Source organism: Amyelois transitella, chromosome Z (assembly GCF_032362555.1).
Source record: "Amyelois transitella isolate CPQ chromosome Z, ilAmyTran1.1, whole genome shotgun sequence".
NCBI classification, from domain to species: Eukaryota; Metazoa; Arthropoda; class Insecta; order Lepidoptera; family Pyralidae; genus Amyelois; species Amyelois transitella.
In genome coordinates this window covers 2,082,271-2,101,034 of record NC_083535.1, presented here as the reverse complement: position 1 = coordinate 2,101,034, position 18,764 = coordinate 2,082,271, and the positions used below count along the sequence as shown (strand labels likewise).

The following is an 18,764-nucleotide window of genomic DNA, read 5'->3' as shown; positions in this document are numbered from 1 at the left end:
CTAAATGTGAAATGCACATGGCGGGATAAAGTCTCCATTTACGACTGAAGTTTTTGGTTAATATTTGTTTATTTTAAACTGATTAATTTAAAGACTCATAATTTTGAGGAATCAAAACACCATTATTTGACTTTTTGCTGATAGAGTAATCCACCGATTTTCAATTATGGTCTAGGTTAGGTTAGGTGCGCATCTGTGTACGTACATACAAATAAGTTAAAGATATGCTATATTATACAAGACACAATATGTATATAAGCTACTAAAATAATTAAAAAATCTAAATGTTTTATGCATTTGGATATCCATACTAAAATAATAACATGCCAAAGTCCGTTTTTCTAAGGTATTACTCAATACAACATCATGAGATATATTTACATGCTTAAAGACCTCACCATTTTGCCACGCGATTTAGCACAGGAAGTACTTACATTTTACCTGCGGGGTCTAGCTTAATCTATGTCTGCGCCTATGTCGGTCACGCCAACAAAACTACCCGCCCAGCTTTTATTCGCTACGTTAAATATGCTCCGATTTTTAAAATTGGAAATGTTTTACCGGGAAGCCCTCGTAAAACCGTCACTATCAGTAATCAAATTAAAAAAATTATGTTTTAAATTTCCAATATTTTGAAAACTGGGAAGTACAGGAACGCGGTAAACCACATAAAATGTACACAGATTTTTCGAAATTCGAAATGTTTTAAGAGGAAACTTGTCAAAGGGAACTATTGGTAATCAAATTAAAAACGCGATGATATTTTTTTTTGTCCGTCGAATATTTTGCGATCTGGAATTTTTCGGCTGGTAACTCGAATAACCGAATGCTCGACAAAATTTTAATCATACCTTTTTTAAAAATTTCGAAATGATTTTAGGAATTTTCAGTTACGCAACTCAATACATATCACGCCGTTAACCCTTAAAGGTTAGTCAATCTAGACATATCCAATAGTTACATGAACTAGAAGGCCACTTGGAACTGGATGACTTAATGATGGAATCGATATTCAGAGATAGCGGAGGGTTGTCGTCCATCGCGTAAAGAGGTAGGTCTGTCAAATAGCTTGTAGCTAAAAGCCTTCAAGTCTTGTGACTATTTCGTCTGCCCACCCCGTGAAAGGCACATTATGTGTGTGTGTATTAATAGGAGGGAAAGAGAGAGAGGTTCTGGACCTTTGTGTATGGAATTGATCCCTATTATTACCTCTTAATAATCTATTAGGTTTAACTTGATCCGAAAGGTCTGTTTTCCCATTTGATAATATGAAGCATTTAATTATTCAATATGTGGCTTTGGAATATATTATGTCTAACATGTTCGAGGGGAGTGGAACCATATTGAATTAGCCCGGAAGACCACATCAAATTAGTGGTCTTATTCATATAATCACGTCTATATCCCTTGCCGGGTAGGTAGAGTCAGCAGTCTTGAAAGACTGCCAGGCCACGTTCAGCTGTTAGGCTTAATGATAGAATTGAGATTCAAATAGTGACAGGTTGCTAGCCCATCGCCTAAAAGAAAAATCCCAAGTTAATAAGTCTATCCCTTAGCCGCCTTTTATGATATCCATGAGAAAGTGATGGAGTAGTCCTATTCATTTTTGTAACTAGAATACCAGTTGTAGTACTATTTTTGTTCTTCTGCGCGTCCGATTTGATCTAATATTCGCAAATAAGTGAGATTAAAAATTAAGTAATTACTATTTGCGAGGGATGAAACGTTTTAGTACATTATCCGGAATAGCCTTAAATACGGAGTATAGTATATCGGATTAATGGTAAATTAACGTAATAAAGCCGTAATCACGGATATATAGTGATAAATTTGCGTTTATTAACATTAATTTAGTGCAATTAAGACTGTATTACTAATTGATCTAAAGTGGACGACGTATTTAAATGGCCGTGTTTGATTTCTGTTCTCTCTAACCAGCATTCATTATATCAACCTGGTTTTAGGTTTTAAGGTTTTATACTGTTATACTTAGTCATATTGTTTCTTATACGAGTAGACATAGTGCCGCGTGATTACCGGCATCAATACAAAAAAGAATATTACCACTACATCTCTCATCCATGGATGTCGTTAAAGGCGACTAAGGGATAGCTAGACAAACTTGAGATCCTTTTTTAAGGCGATGAGCTAGCAACCTGTCACTATTTGAATCTTAAGAGAATCGTTAAGAGTACCTATTTAAAATTGGTTTACGTCCTCGTAAGGGTAAGATTTTGGCCCGTTTATAAATAACTACTCGAATCACGGAGTCATACATGTTTGACATCCGTTACCTTTTTGATGTGAGCTAACCTAAGCTTTCAATGTTAACACAATTATTTACCCAAAGAGGTTACCTTAAGGACTGACAATGTACCGTGTGACAAACAATAGACAAAAGATGTTACAAGTGCGCTTCACCTTTTGTAAACTCCGTCGGGGGTTCGGTAATATCTAGAATTCCTTGTAGAAGCTCCTTTCAGACGGAATTGGATTTAAAAGCCATTTTGGATTTAAAACCTCCTGACGTGACGTAAATGTATTTGGTAGTAGGGAACCTATTTCTTCCAGAGCTGTGTTTCTGATCGACGGGGCGATGTGTAGTTTATTTTTATGGGTAACATTTCAAGGGATCGAGGCCGTGTGGCTTAAAAATATTTGGGCAAATTACGCAGAGCTAGACTTAATGTTGGATCGAAACTTGTTCTATGGCAGTTCAACATATGTAGGTACATACAACAGGCAACTTCTTAAACTTATGAATGTGTGAAGCCTAATTCTTGAGCAGCTAATATAACAATACTACAATTTCTTGGAGTGAATTTCCCAAAATGCCTACTGTAACGGGCGTGTCAAAAGTCCATCATTTACATACTGTCTATTAAATTCCATAAGCAAACCGTAGTTATAATTTAAATTAAAAAAAAAATGTGACACTGTGAATTATTAACGCCAAAAGTTGCGGTAATTCACGAGCAAATACAAAACCATTGATCGCACCTCGTTACAGCATGTTTGCGCATACAATGCAAGTACTTAGCGTGCATAGTACGCGACTAATTAAAGTTGCTAATTAGTGTGGCGTGCACTTCTGTTTCTCAGCGGAAACTAGGTGAAGATTGTGCTGGATCGGGCGCCGGCGGATACCCTGGGATGGGTTAACCTAAGACGAAAAAGGTGGTTGTTAAATTACGATTTACATGAGAATTAATGGAGTCCGAAGTTGGTAGTTGTGTGTTGCGTTTCGTCTTGAAGTGAACCCGGAGATCGTTATAATCACAATTCAAGAATGTCTTATCCCCAAAACCTCTTTATGTGACTTATTAAAGTTGTTAATTACTGGAGTGCGAACTTCTGTTTCTGCTTACCTCCAGGTGAGGATTGTTCCGAAATTGCATAATTAATGAATTGCATAATTAATGAAAATGAAACACTTACGTTGGTACATAATGTACACTCAACCCCCTACCTGATCGGATACCACAATTCACCCCCGTGTTTAATAAGGCTAGCGTGCAAAATAAACAAGCTTGTATAAAACGTTAGCAATATTAATAAGTAAACGTCATTGTCTACATACATATGGTCACGTCTATATCCCTTGCGGGGTAGTCAGAGCCAACAGTCTTGAAAAGACTGAATGACCACGTTCAGCTATTTGGCTTAATGATAGAATTGAGATTCAAATAGTGACAGGTTGCTAGCCCATCGCCTAAAAAAGAATCCCAAGTTTTGTAAGCTTATCCCTTAGTCGTCTTTTACGACATCCATGGGAAAGAGATGGAGTGGTCCTATTCTTTTTTGTAATGGTGCCGGGAACCACACGGCTCTTTATTGTCACATTGTCTATAATGACTCAAAACAAGAAGTGTCCGGATTGGGTTGAATCGATAACGGTCGCCCTGGGTTTGGGGAAAAGAAAGGTTAAGGGTATGCAAAAGTTAGTTCGAAACTTACGTTGCGCTCATTCAGAAAATAAACCTCGCCACGTTATTTTAAATTGTTTTCTGTTTTTTAAGCAACGAAATACTCTTAACCCGCCGATACCAGAAATAATTACTGTTAAAAAAGAAATACAATATTGTATTTAGCCTTCCTTATTAATTTTGCACATTTCTCTCGATATTCATTAGTTTTCCCGACATTGTTTGTCTAGACGGTAATAACTTATCCCAGCACAATAGGGATATACCTATCGTCTGTACATACAGGATGTTACTGTAATCCACTGTCAGTCTCATAGTAGTGAATAGGTCACTGTAGTAATATTTAAAAAAAAAAAAAAATTTACCGAAATATGAGCAAGTTCTGTTTTTCGAGGAGTATGGCAGAAACTATGTAATGCCCTATTTCGTGTGTTTATTCATATTTATTTTATGCTAAGGTTTAGGGTACTAAAACCATTTGTCAAATATAACAATGCCAATTCACTTTATGTAATATTATTAGGTACTTATGTATCTTAATTGTTTGTAAGAATCATTTTGTCAAAATCCCTACTCATTAGATTAATAAGAGCGGTCATTGTCTAATCAGTTTTGGTGGGATGTAGGTCTAGCCACCCATAGTATCCGTGACCGCGCCATTTTGGTTCAACTTAAGTGCCGTGTCCAGTGTTGAGTCTTCAAGTCTTTTGATATATGAAATATATTTTTTATGCCAATAAAAATTCCCTATCCGCGTCTCGGTATATTTCTCAACTCAAAGATTTTCAAGAAAACAGTGAAGAATTTCTATAATTATTTGAGTTTGCTTGCATGAACGGATGTTAAACTAGTCTTGCTGACAACCAGAAAAATTAAAAGTCTAACGCATTAAAATTTTCAATACCCAATAAAACAAAACACACTATACAGCTTTGATAAAACTATTCTTTATAATTAAATGATATTATCAAAAAATTATAGCTACCATATTAAATTGCATACACCCTGTATGTAGTATGTGTCGCGGTTAATATGAACGCTCCGATGGACTCCAACGTATTATTAAATTTATTGGTAATCAGCGAACCTCGTGTGGCCATTGTATATAGAAATCCCAATAATATAAGACAATAGAAATCCCCATATTGTACTTCGAACTAAAAGCTGAATGTGACGTCGCCATTATTCGCACGGAGTTTTTTGCGCAGTTGTAAAGCTGTCAAATTATCTCAGAATTGAGATGCAATATGAAAAAGTAATGGTGTCACAACCATCAGTTGCGACGTCACAATCACCAGTACTTACCACTTCTATGGTCTTATGTTATTCTAAATTCTATGGTATTGTACAATACAATTATTAGAAGTTGCCGAACGAGGATTAAAATTGTTCAAATTCAGTTGATATTAATTTGGAATCGTAATTTTGCTACAGTTTAGTGGTTGCATATATATTATAATGATGACTGAAAACCAATATTCGGTGTTTAGGCAAGATAGCCTATGAGTTTCCAATTAGGGGCACTGTTAAACTGAACTGGTAAAATGAAGCTGAAGAGTTTGTTTGATTTTTTGTTTGAGCGCGCTAATCTCAGAAACTACGAATTGAAAAATTATTTTTGCGTTGAATAGACCATTTATCGAGGAAGGCTTTAGGCTATATAACATAACGCTGCAACTATAAGGCGAAAAGAAAAATGGAAAAAGTAAAAAACAGGGAAAATTATTCATCCTTGCGGGCTTCAATGATACCCAAAATAACTATTCCACGCGGATGAAGTTGCGGGCACATCATATCGAATATTGAGACTACTTGTGAAAATAATTCCCTTGTAGGCAGAGTCAACAGTCTTGGAAAGACTCAAAGGCCACGCTCAGCTGTATGGCTTTATGATGAAATTGAGACTCAAATAGTGACAGGTTACTAGCCCATCGCCTACAAGAGGAATGCCAAGTTTATGAGCCCATCCCTAAATCGTCACTTACGACATCCATAAAAAAGGTATGAAGTGGTTCTATTATAAAGTGCCGGAAACCACACGGCACGCCAATGGGACATATATAGCTATTAACAAAGTATGTATATATAACCCAATATAATTTACCTCACAACTTCTTGGCTGGCATAAGCCAACAGTTTGCAGACTGTGACTGCAAACAAACCGAAAAGCGCAGCTTGTTTATTATTTAGTCTGTGGCGATAGGTAGAATTCCAGGAAGTTCCTACTGCGACCCGATGCGGAGTTTGTCGTTCTCTGAATATCTATTTGATAAAAACTAGTGCCTAAAATTGAAACATAAAAGGGTATAATTTCTTGTTTATAATGGAGGGTATAATGGAGTTTCAATTTTATACAGATTTAAGATATTAGATTGATAAGTGTATTATTATCTTGAATACATCTATCATCTTTCCAGGCTAAGTTTCCTGGAAATTTCCACGGGAATTTAATTTAACACAGGTGAAGCTGGCCAAAAACTAGTTATAACATGTTATTCAAGCCAAAGTAGCTCTATAATTTCGCCCAAAATGCATCGAACAGACAACAAAGGTTTCAATTCCGGACTTAATCGTTGCCAAGCGATTACACTTAATTAAATTGAAGTGTATGTAGGTATTAGAGGTGGGACCTGTTCAATATTCCGTGCTGGATTTCTGCAATATATAAATTTATTATCATTCCTTTTACATTAACGGTAACTGGTGGAAAGAGCGTTGTAGGAGAATGTTGGGAGACATAATGGCATGAATATAAAAAGAAATGCTTAGATGGTTTGGTCATGTTGAGACGATGAATAGAGCAGATTAAAGAGCAAATATACAAGGAGAGATAATAATATGATATAAATAGGAACGTTGGAGAGGGAGGTCTAAGACGGACCTTGATTAAATTAGGGTTCTGGTGAAAGGTCAGGTCAAGATTACCCTCAACCGTCCAGATTTCATGAAGAGAGTAATGTTATCAAGATATGATCGCGGAACCAACAAACCTAATGACTCTGAAACAAGCGCCTTACCGCTTTAATAGGTACTACAAACTCAGATCACACAACACAATAAGAGTACAAAAATTGATTTGCCATTGTTATATTTTGGCGTTTTCTCATCTGAATATCATAGAAATCGGAATAATATGAGACAATAGAAATTCCATATTGTATTTGTAAAAATATAAGACTTATGTGTCGTAGCAACGTACACAGTTTTCTTTCTGCGTATATGTAAAGTTGTCAAAAAAGAAAACTTAAAATTTGTGATACAATATCAAAACGATGGTGACTGTTGGTGTATAAGGAAGAGTTGGACCATCAGTTGCGACGACACATTACAAACCTACCACTTCTATAGTCTTAATTAATTCCGTTTTCTACGTCGATTATCAATATCGTGTTCATCTCACTAATTAATGAGTTAACCATTGTTGGTAATCGCATCGTTTGCACTGTCATTGAATCACTGAATACGCCATGCTCGTTAATTGCAATATTCTGATTAGCTAAAGGCAAACAATGCTACGGTGTCCGGTTTGATTCGAACCGGATCCAGTTACGGCTATTGCATTTCATCATGATCAAACAGCGAACGATTACCTATATCGGATATTTCGTCATATGACGTATCATGTTAATGCGAGTGCATTAATTTTCAAGCTGGATTGGGATCTAATGTAAATGAATAATTGCTTGACAACTGAATAAAGGCTAATCTAAGCCATTGGAATCGAAATATTGAAATCTAAATTAATGTTAATAGTCTCATTCAGCTGAAAGACGTGATTATATGTATATACACTGTCACCTCGGTGTACCTAGTAGCTAAAAAACAAGTTAATTCAGTCGAGATACACCTGAGGAATGTACCTTAGTCAGATGAAGAGAATGAAGATTTCTTATTCATTAACGCAAAACTAACGGACAAATTTGAAACAAGGAATAAGGCAGTACTTTTTGAAATTAAATAAAAACTTTCAGTGGCTCAATTTTAAACGGTTTATATACTGGGCGGTTGCGAGTAATAAAATTTGAAATAAGTACAAGAAGATGAATTTAAATAAAACTAGATAATTATTACTGTTGAATTTACCTTGTGGATAGTAGAAGTATTAAATGAAATGAATCCAGCTAAGAACACAAAGAACGAAGAACTTTTCCTAACTATTAAAAGATAAGGGATGAGGCTTACAAAGAAATTAAAGTTGGATAGACAGAAATATAAGGCTTCTGCGCCGGCAATTAATCTTAAAGGTGGTTTTAAAGAAAATACCCTAGTTTCAAAGCGAAGCTCTCAAAGTCTCAAACGCAGATATCTTGATAACTGCACAGATTTCTATTAGTCTTTCAATGATCCGAATAGACTTGCGACACGACGCGACTATATTGCGAAAGTCCTGTCGAAAGTTAATGTAAAAATATTCTGAAAAGCTTGCATGAAAAGAGTGCTGGATATGGATGACGCGAAAGAAATAGTCAGGGATCGCGGCAAGTGAGGCAGTGGGGAGGTGGCATCTGTCTACACCATCGGGTAAGTGGCCGGATTTTATGTATGGCTGTATAGCTATTTAACTTTCTGCATGTCATAATGGTTGACTGGAATAAAAACTAGTAGTGTTTTATGTCCGCCAAATAACTAAATACTGAATTTATTCCTAAAGTTGCTCGATTGTTCACTGAGGTGTGTTTCTGAGCCGTTGTTATCATAATCAAATCTCGGGAACGATGAGGGGCTATAATCTTCTTCCTCCTGGCGTTAGTCCTGGTTTTCTCATCTTTCTAGACAGGAGCCCGGGGTGCGCCTTTACGACCATGATCCCGGTTTGGTTGAGTCAGGTTTTTACACGAAGTGACTCCCATCTGGCCTCCACATCCTTTGCAGGGTAACTTCACGCATTCAGTTAGCTGACTGTGCAGTTTCCTCACAATGTTTTCCCTCACCGTAGGAGCATCGGTTTACACTCTAAGTAATGTATATAATTTTAAAAATAAAGGACACATGGCCCATGTAGGATTAGAACCTGGGCATGTTTTGATACGTTTTTAGAGCTAGCCAAATTTTAAACATCGATAAAGCCACATTTATCTGCAGACATCGTGGTATGTGGTTGCATCGTGTGTTGTACCGAGCGAGCAAGCGAGTGAGTTCCAAAAAATTAAATTTGGAACGAATTTTTTTTTTGTATTTATTTTTGTAACGCGATAACATTCGCACCGCTGGTCTGATGACTTAATGACATTTAAAAAGTATATAGGATCTGTCAATAGAATTTTAAAATTTGTAAGGCAATAAAATCGTATCACGTTGTTATTGAGATATACATATTAATTTTGTTAAAAAAAAAATTAGTGTTCGCGAGGTTAAATTCGCAAAATTATAAATTAATATAATTAATTTACCTAAAACCTGCGTCGAAACGAGACAGGGTGTGAGGCTTAATTATGAACAATTAATTACCTGCTACACGAACGAACCAATCGAAACACATTCAATATTAATAACTTCCCGTTTACTAACGAAGTTGTGATTTTGTATTATTTGCGTGCTTAATTATGTAGGTGCGTTTGGCCCTGCACTACTGATATCTTTATTGACAAATTTTTTTTTCTAGGAATATTCCGAAACAGAACTGAGTACTTATTTGTTGCTTTTATTTATTAGAGGATATGCGTGCCGAAGGTCTTAGAACCGAGCCGTTGTGGCGGAGGGTGCAACTGGGAACACGCAAGGATGAGAGAGAGAAAGAGAGAATTTTTATTTAACCTAAAATCTGCGGGATTTGAAACATGGCAGGTGTCTTTATTATGTACTATTAATTAAGAGTACCCTTATTACTCCGTAATCCATCAATCACTTTTGCTAACGAAGGTGTAATTTTGTATTATGCGCCTGTCCAATTACGTCCGCGCGATTCAAACTGAACCGTATACGTATCATCAGCTAGCACTTCAGCCCTGGTTCGCGCGAGCTCCGGTATGAATAATGAATGTTCAGTAGCCGGTTTTCGAGCGGTGAAGGGATTTTTTGCAAACGAATAGTACTTATGTAGATATTTCGATACCATGTACTTTATACAAGTGGAGCTATGTACGGACGTTCAAACGGTAACGGTGCCGTGTGGTTCCCGGCACCAATACAAAATAGAATAGAATCACTCCATGTCTTTCCCATGGATGTCGTAAAAGGCGACTAAGGGGTAGGCTTACAAACTTGGGATTTTTTTTTAGGCGACGGGCTAGCATCCTGTCACTATTTGAATCTCAATTCTATTATTAAGCCAAATAGCTGAACTTGGCCATTCAGTCTTTTCAAGACTGTTGGCTCTGTCTACCCCGCAACGGATACGTGACCATATGTATATGTAATGTTCAAACGGTAAATTATAATATGTTCATGAGAATTCTTCATCTGAACCATATTATAACTGAAGAGGTGCAGGAGAAGAAAAGACATGTGCCTTATGAAAGTTTATTAATAGCTAGATCAGGTCAAGCCTAAGCTGACGACGAGTATGCATGAAATGATTGATGAAGATGAGAAGCAGAACAGATATGCAATGATCGTGACAGTCAAAAGAAGTGGCCTCTGCCTACCACTCCAGGAAATGGCGTGATCATATGTACGAGTATGTTATTACGAAGTAAGAGTCACGCGTTGTATAGTGAACTGTGGACACTATTAATTTTTAACGTTATCTCTCATTATAAAAAAAAAACAATGTTTACATCACGTTTTGAAATAAAAACCAAAGCTATCAACGTTTCCCCTACCCACTGCTTTCATTAATATGAACGACATATTTCGAAATGCTCAAAGCAAAAATGTCCCAAACAGCAAATTGACCAGCACCCAGCGTTTGCATTTCGACCGCGCCGCGGAATGTGCAATGTGCATTTCAATAGCATGTCAGAAATTTATTCACCTCGTAAAATATCGAAATTTCCCGTGCGGGCCCAGCGGAAACGCTTGATGTAAATCATCGTTGTACTTAGCGGTCGAGTTCATTAAGTTTCAACCAATACTGAAAATGACTATGATTTTGCTATTAAATTTTGAGCCAATCAACGTAGAGGTAATTATCCCGTCATCGGTTGTGGTAACTCGATAGAATCAACGGGACATCATTCGGATCCATTCGATTATGGACTGTGTCGATATGTTAATATCGTGTTTTGTCTATGGTTGGTTGAGCCTAGCATTTGTTGATGATTGTAACAAGTTTTTTTACTTATTTAAATTATTAGAACTTTTTTTTTAAACCGATATCATCTTTTTATTGGATTTTAACTTTGAAACACATTTATTTGGTTGAATTGTGGGTGGTTTTCATTTTTTTATTCTCGCATTTCATTTTCTTGTAACTTATAAGCTATTCTGAGAATTTTTCATTTATTTCTAATCCATTTCTATTTACGAGTGCGATTGCTTTTAAGATGAATGCTGCTGGTCATAAAAGAAAATCTTCAGATGAGATGTAAGAAGATAAAAGTGTGCACAGAGAACTCAAAAAAGTATGATCAAAAACCAGTAAAGAAGGTTTAATAGCAGAAAGACAATTAAAATTTAATGGAGAGACAGAGAAGGTGCATAAAAATGAAACAAAGAAAATGGAAAGCATGGAGTGAATAAAAACGATAAAAAAAATGCTTTTACAGAAAGCCCAACGAAAAAGACTGTTTCAGAGGCACAATTTAAGGAAATTGTACCAGCAATATACCTTCGCGGTCTTCTTCCACCGGATATTACGTTTAGCACCACTCGCACTTGTGTGCGTTGCTGAGTCGATGGACCTGATTGCATTTAGTGTTAAGAAAAAAAGATTCATTATTCCCACAACAAGAAAGAAAATGTCTGTTTTTGACAAGCAGCCGCTCCTGTGAAATTGAATTAGCAATTGGATTTTGTACTCGAGGCTTTAAGATGCCGGCTCCTGTTTGTTGTCCTCGACGCTCCAGCTGTATTACTAAACAGGATATTGAAAGTTATATCCAGTTGTACCTACGATTATAAGATTTCCTCTAAATATTTGTAATTCTTCCGTTCCTGAGTGACTGATTGACAGACAACGCACAGTCCAAACCGATCTCTTATTATATAGGTATATGTTTTGATTGAAATTATGTCTCTTATTTTTACGGCTGATTAATTAGTACAATACAATAAAATATCTAATGAATAGTAAGTTTGTTTCCAATTTTTGTACTTAATAAATGAACTGAAAGTATTTATGGTCTAGAAACACAGGGTATCGCACCAAATAACAAAAAAATGCCTTTTTTTATTCAAAACGTGACAAACGATATTTTTTTCGAGGGAACATTTACACCCGAGCGATATAACAGCCCACCTGGCGCGGTCGCGTAAAAACTCGATCTATTTTAAATAAGTGCCAACTGAAACCCGATAAAACAATTTCGGGAACATTGGAGATGTGGATTGGACGTTTGAAACAAGTTGACAGAAAACGCAACGTGCGGCTTTCACAGATTAAAAACGACTATCATGCGTTTTCGCACATCAATAGTACGCGAACGAGTAGGCAACGAATTTTAGTGTGAACGGCTATTGAAGTGCCGCCCTATTGGAAATTTTATTAAAGGGTCCTTCGCTTTATTTCCATATTTTGTATTCCCTTGTTACGTATTCAAATTGACGTCAATGACGTTTGTTGCTCATTTTACTAATCGTTTTGTTTATTTGGTACCTACACTTCGTTTGAGAAGTATCAAGTTTTTGAAGTTCGCGATACAGTTTCGTTAATTTGAATGCTTAAGAAAGTACAGAATCAATATGTAAAGTAGGTTGGTTGGCAGTGTAACATAGTGTGGAGGTCGCAGGCCGTGCGTGCCATGATCGATGGTGTTGCGTGCGTCTTGGGCGCGTGGTGAGGTCGCGAGTACGCTCGGCAGCCCGCTGCGGCTCCAGCGAAGGGCGGCGTGACGCGGTCCCTCGCCACCTCCTAGCCGCCGCCGCGCCTACGACCTCATGCGCATGCCCCGGATCTACATGCGTCCCCTCTACGTCATGATTTAAAATGATACGCCGTGCGAAGCAGCGGACACTCTGTACGTTGTCACGGTCGGAACACCTCTGATGCAACCGTCATTATAAGTTCAGAGCGCCTCTGCACAGGTCGTCTGGTCGGACCCTGCTAGTCGAGCACTCGAAAGGTAGCGCGCGGCAGCGACGGTATCGATCTGAGCGCTTCGTGTGCCCGCTTGTACTCGACGTTCTCTCGGGATCGGGATATTCGTCTATCGGTCGCCGACGGCGCCGGCCTTGTTGCTCTGTTTACGCGCCGTGTAATCCTATTTCGTACGCGCGATCATGTTCGCCGAAGCTAATTGATAAAGCGACGCATCAGCTAACGCACTCAGAGCCGAGTGGGCTCATCGCACACTTCCTAAATCGATCTCGCTAGAAGAAAGTTTGGTAAGTCGACTATCGCTATTTTTATTTTTATTATTATCATTTCCTTTGCTAAAATATACGCTATGTTTGCGAATGTTACATTATTTCAGATCCTACGTCCCAGTTTCAAATTGCTTACCTTCTTATTTGAATTTTTGCGTCCATCATCCACCGGTCTAAATTTATGCGTGTAAAGTATATTCAAATATTTCTATTGAGTGCTAGCTAGCCATCTGGTTTATATTTCTAAAGTTAGTTTGTAAAATCGTAAACCACAAGGAATCATCGGTATAGGTATTTACAGAGCGGTCGGTTAGAAGCGATCCACTCGCATTTGGAGATTAAGATACCATATTATTTCTGTGCCGAATATTTTTAGACAACATTCAGCAATTAAAAAGTTTGCGCTACAAACGCAATAACAAAAATATAAATAAAAGGCTACATTTTTCGCACGTGACAGACGAATTCTTTTTTTCACTGCGCATGCCTTGTGTACAAATTCTGATACTTTCGTAACTAGAAATGTTGGGATATGTTAGCGAATGTTGGGAAACCAGTAGAGAATTTACCAGCGATTCGTCTACTTTCTAGAAATGCTAACGTCCTATTTATTGTTATGGCAAAATCACAAAATGGCCTGCGGTACGATGATTGTGGTGTCACCACATCGTATTCCGATACGCCTGTGGTCGGCGGCCGATACGGTTTATCTCATAAATCACTAAATAAATAAAGCCACGAACACACGGGATAGAAATGATGAAAAAACAGCATGTCAGATATTGTTAACGCGTCACAGAAAAACGCTAAATACACTGTTAAGAACGTGGACCAAACGCATTACGATTATATTAGATTTGCAGTCAAAAAAATTATAAGAGAAAATGATGACTGTTTGTATGACATGTCAACGCATTGCCTAAACTGCTGGGTCTAAATATTTCAAATTTGGTATGTAGGTTCCTTATTTGGTCCAGGAGTACACAGTAAAAATATTTGCGGGTCCATACTTTTTGTCAGATTTGATTACCTCTTTTTCAGTCAGGGTTTCTTGGATTCTTAGATGTTGAGAGAATTGGTCATAGTCACCGTAAAAAGATGTGACAATGACAAAGACCTCGGAACCAACCAAATTTGACTACTGTTTATATTTTTTACTCAAATCAGCCTTTAAGTGTATCTCTTAATTAATTAAAATTTTTACTCCGTCCATTTTTAAGGTTCTACGAAAAAATAAATTTCTTAACCATTATATTAATTTCTTTTAGGATTTGCAACCTGCCTGGCTATATTTTACAATTTTTGATGCACAACTTAATAATAACCAACCACATAAAATCAATTCCCTTCTCCTATACCAAATATTAAGCCGCTTAACCATAGTGGGACCATTTCAAAAACTTTCATTTTTAACGAAAATAATTTACCTTCAATTATGTCTTTAAAATATTATCTTTTTCGATTTTTTACTTAAACTCCCCTAAAGCAATATAGACAGTGCCCTACCCTGTAATTTCCTAAATTATGTGAAATTACAGACTGAATTTACATTCAAGTTATCAATCGTGAATTTGAATAGTTTGTGAAAAAATTCAATGCACGCTTATTTGTGGCATGTTAAAACATATTTAGACATCAAACAACCATTTCTTCATATTTTTTTTAAAGAATGTAGTTTAAATGTTATGTTGTCTTCTTTTGTTCAAGCTACTTTATAGAAATATATGGTTTTCTTCAAGGGCATTAAACAATTTGAAACATACATACATATATTCACGTCGTTATCCCTTGCGGGGTAGACAGAGCCAACAGTCTTGAAAATACTGATAGGCCACGTTTAGCTGTTTTGCTTAATTATAGAATTGGGATTCAAATAGGATAGCTTGCTAGCCCATTGCCTAAAAGAAGAATCCCAAGTTTATATAAACCTATTCCTTAGATGCCTTTTACACGACATCCATGGTTAGAGATGGAGTGATTCTATTCTATTGGTACCGCGAACCAAACGGCAAAAATTTATCATAATATTTTGTTTTTGCAATGACGTTCTGACTGTAAGTATTATCGGGGATTTAAGCAGATCATTGTTCTAACGTAATTGATTGAATTGGAATTATAATGTCCATGTAATTCGTATTATTCAGATGGATTTATTGTATTAAAGTCGATTAACAGACTATTCTACAATCACATTTGAACAAACAAGCATGCCGCTCAAATTTCTTAAATAAACACTTTCATAAATAAAAGACTGAAAAAGCTAATTTAACCAATTTTGAGCCGCTCCTACAAAAACATTTACACTTGTACTGTACTGTAATTTGGTACAATTTTTATTTTTATTAAATTGCTCATTCCTTCCTTTTTTATCCCGTGGCGAGATTTGAAATGGCGAGAGTACAATGACTCGTATTGTGAAAATACATAACAAATGAATTTAATTTGCGAACAGCTTTCAAACAAAGAGAAAAAAAATATATATGTATATAAAATGTTACATACTCAACAACATTAACCGGAGTTCGTGGAAAATTGTATTAATACTGTTTACTTTATTGTACTCCACTTACGGTAGCCCACGTATTTTTTTTTTTCAAATTACTGATACGTGGCAGGGTAAAACCAAAGCTGCATATTTAAAATCTCCAGGCCCAACAATTTGGACCTAGATTTGAAAAACATAGATATGAATTTTCCTACTCATTCTTTGGTAATAAGGAAAAAAAGAATTGAAATCTGACTTGTTCTTAATGTGGTTTATGGGTGTATTAAGAAAGCATTTCCTGAAATTACTATAGGAAGCGATATTAAAGAGACTTTGCAATAAACACTAGTCGTATACATTTTCCTCTGTTACTTCAGTATTCGTCAATATTTTTTAATACTTTTGACTTTAAGTTCGAATGATTCATATAAAGTAGGCTCGAAACTTATTTTTATTGAGAACTTCTAATAAAAAGATTTGACTTATAAATTTTGTGTCGTGTTGGTCTTTTTTTCACAAAAGGAAAGCCATTGTTTGTCAGACACATGGTGTCTTCCACGGTATCAAACCTTAAATATTTCATCTTAAAGTTACTTTCTATTTGTATTCGTTTCTTCCTATAGCTAAAAATACAAACTTCGGGACAAAGATGGGACTATTAATTTATCGAAATTTCACTCTCTCATCGTTGAGCGTTTCTCAGTTGAATTCTGATTCTTTCGAAACTAGAGTAGGTAGTACTACAGAGGCCTGTGGCTCGGATCGCCAATTTTTAAGCCCCTATCTACAGCGGTTTCAGCTGTGTTCCAGCAGCTGTTGATATGTCAGTCAGTGTACTCTTTTGTATAATAATGGGACAACACGGGAAGATTTACTTTATCGAGATTTTTCTCTCTCTTATTGGATTGTTTCTCGTTGAATTTTGGAGAAATGGACCAGGGTGTGACCAGGGTCAGACAAAAGTCGATTCCTAACCTATGATTCAGAGGCAGTAATATAATCTGCGCTAAATAGACTATCGAAATGACAAATTCGCGCAAAAGTTTATTCACAGATAACTTCAAAAATAAAATTAACATTAGAAGTCACATCATACCTCTACTTTAAAAACTTTTGCGTCGCTATTTATGTGATTGTGAACATCACAGGCATGGTAATGATATCATTACCGTGACAAAGGTTTAACTATGTTTTTGAAAGCCAAGGTTTACACCAGAGGGATAAGGGTTTGCCATGACGTGTGCTAATGACCGTGAACACGTCTTATGCAACATATTTACCAAAACATACATTATACAAAGCAAACAGTAAGCAAAGACAAATTTTTCTGAACCCTGTATACTTTTTTCGCTTCAACAACGTTTGCTTGGATTTCTCCTTAGAAATATCCAATCTCTTCTTAACTATTTTTCCTCTTACCTGTTTACCAGAACGATTAAATCATAAAAATAAATGCATGTTAAATATTAAAAATTCTTTCCTTAATGGATCCAAACAGTTTTGCGTTTCTCCGGGAACCTTACTGACTTATGGTCACTCTGTTACAGCACAAACATCACAAATTTCGTAGTTGGCCTTATGCAAAATCCTCGCGAAATGTTGGAATTTTGATGAAGTAGAGTGGTACGATTATGACTCTCAAAGGAGCAATCAATAGTACAATTCTCTGTATGGACAGTCAGGCGCCATATAAGTTGTTCTTTAAAAAAAGAAAATAAGAATGATTAGTGTGAAAACCTACAAAAAGCGTTATGTATTGTTAAAGTTATACTTTACATAGTACGTCAATACAATAATGTCAAACCTACCAATAATGTAAAAATGTTGTGCTTAAATAGCAGAGTACAGTTAAATAATTTTAAAAGTGCAGTTTTCCTTTAAGCCGAATCTCCAAGTGTAATGAAGTTCTTCAGACTTTAGCCACTAAATTATTAAAGTTAAATTTGTACAAATAATTCTCAGAACCGTAAAATAGAATATTTTTGTTATATTATTACTCCTTTGTTGTCTAGTTCATCAAAATGAATTTTTGGGAGATGCAGTGTAACTGATACTTGTATGTTGGAACATACAATGGATGTTGCGAACGAAAAATGTTCAAATTATAATGGTATTGTTGTTGCCCGATGTTGCCGGATTACAATTAATCCACCCTCGGCTAAAGGGAAACGAACACAATTTGCGAATAAAAGGAATAGGGAGTTTTCAATTAGAATGTTTACCTGTATAGGGTTGCCAGGTCGCAATACATAATGGCCGGACAGACCTGCGAGTTGGATAACATTTGACTAAACTGGCCAGACTACTTGCATGATGAAAACCGAACATTTTCTGATTGGCCTGAGTCTGAGATTATCTATATAACTATTTAATTTAAAATATACTCGTAGTATCGTTTAGTGAGTATCGCATAACATAAGTATCGAAATTACTTTGAGGTTAATTCATTAATTGTCATTTGTTTCTTTTATATTTATATCTATTTATTAACTATGGTTATCGGAATGAGCTTTTGGTTTACATGTAAAATTAATTTCATCAGCTTTACTGAAATCCGGACACGCCGGGCACCTTAAATTTTGGCCGGACAAGCAACCCAAATACCCTGACTTTGTCCGGCTTTAGCTGAACTCTTGGCAACCCTACCAGTATGCAACATATTGTCTATCAAATTCAATACAGCTTCGAAATATATGAACCCGTTTTCAACTCGTTCGAAAACTTACAACAATTGTATGCTTACAAATTGTGTACTTATCGTACGCTCGCGTATATTTTTGTTCAAATCATCATACAAGTTCTCTTTTCACTGAATTATGTAATGCTTTTTGAGAATAAGCATCTTTTAACCCAGTCAGGATTTTTAAGAACCAAGTCAACCAAGCAGATGTCTCTCGGCCGTTCCTTAGATAGTTTTTTTTATATACATATTTTACTAGTTTTACCGT

General features: G+C 36.3%; 2 protein-coding genes across 4 annotated transcripts in view; both read left to right on the top strand.

Moving 5' to 3' along the window:
• Window positions 1–18,764, top strand: part of LOC106130560 (neurocalcin homolog) — a 121,455-nt gene that overhangs the window by 53,067 nt on the left and 49,624 nt on the right. The window lies entirely within an intron of this gene.
• LOC106130561 (neuronal calcium sensor 2) overlaps window positions 1–18,764 on the top strand; it is a 111,690-nt gene that overhangs the window by 52,883 nt on the left and 40,043 nt on the right. For 2 of the 3 annotated variants that reach the window (XM_060953674.1, XM_013329425.2), the window contains exon 1: window positions 13,061–13,349. The exons of the other annotated variant lie outside the window; for it this stretch is intronic. The gene's annotated coding sequence lies outside the window, so the exon portion shown is untranslated. Of the gene's footprint in view, window positions 1–13,060; window positions 13,350–18,764 lie in introns of those variants that run through there. 3 annotated transcript variants of the gene reach the window in all.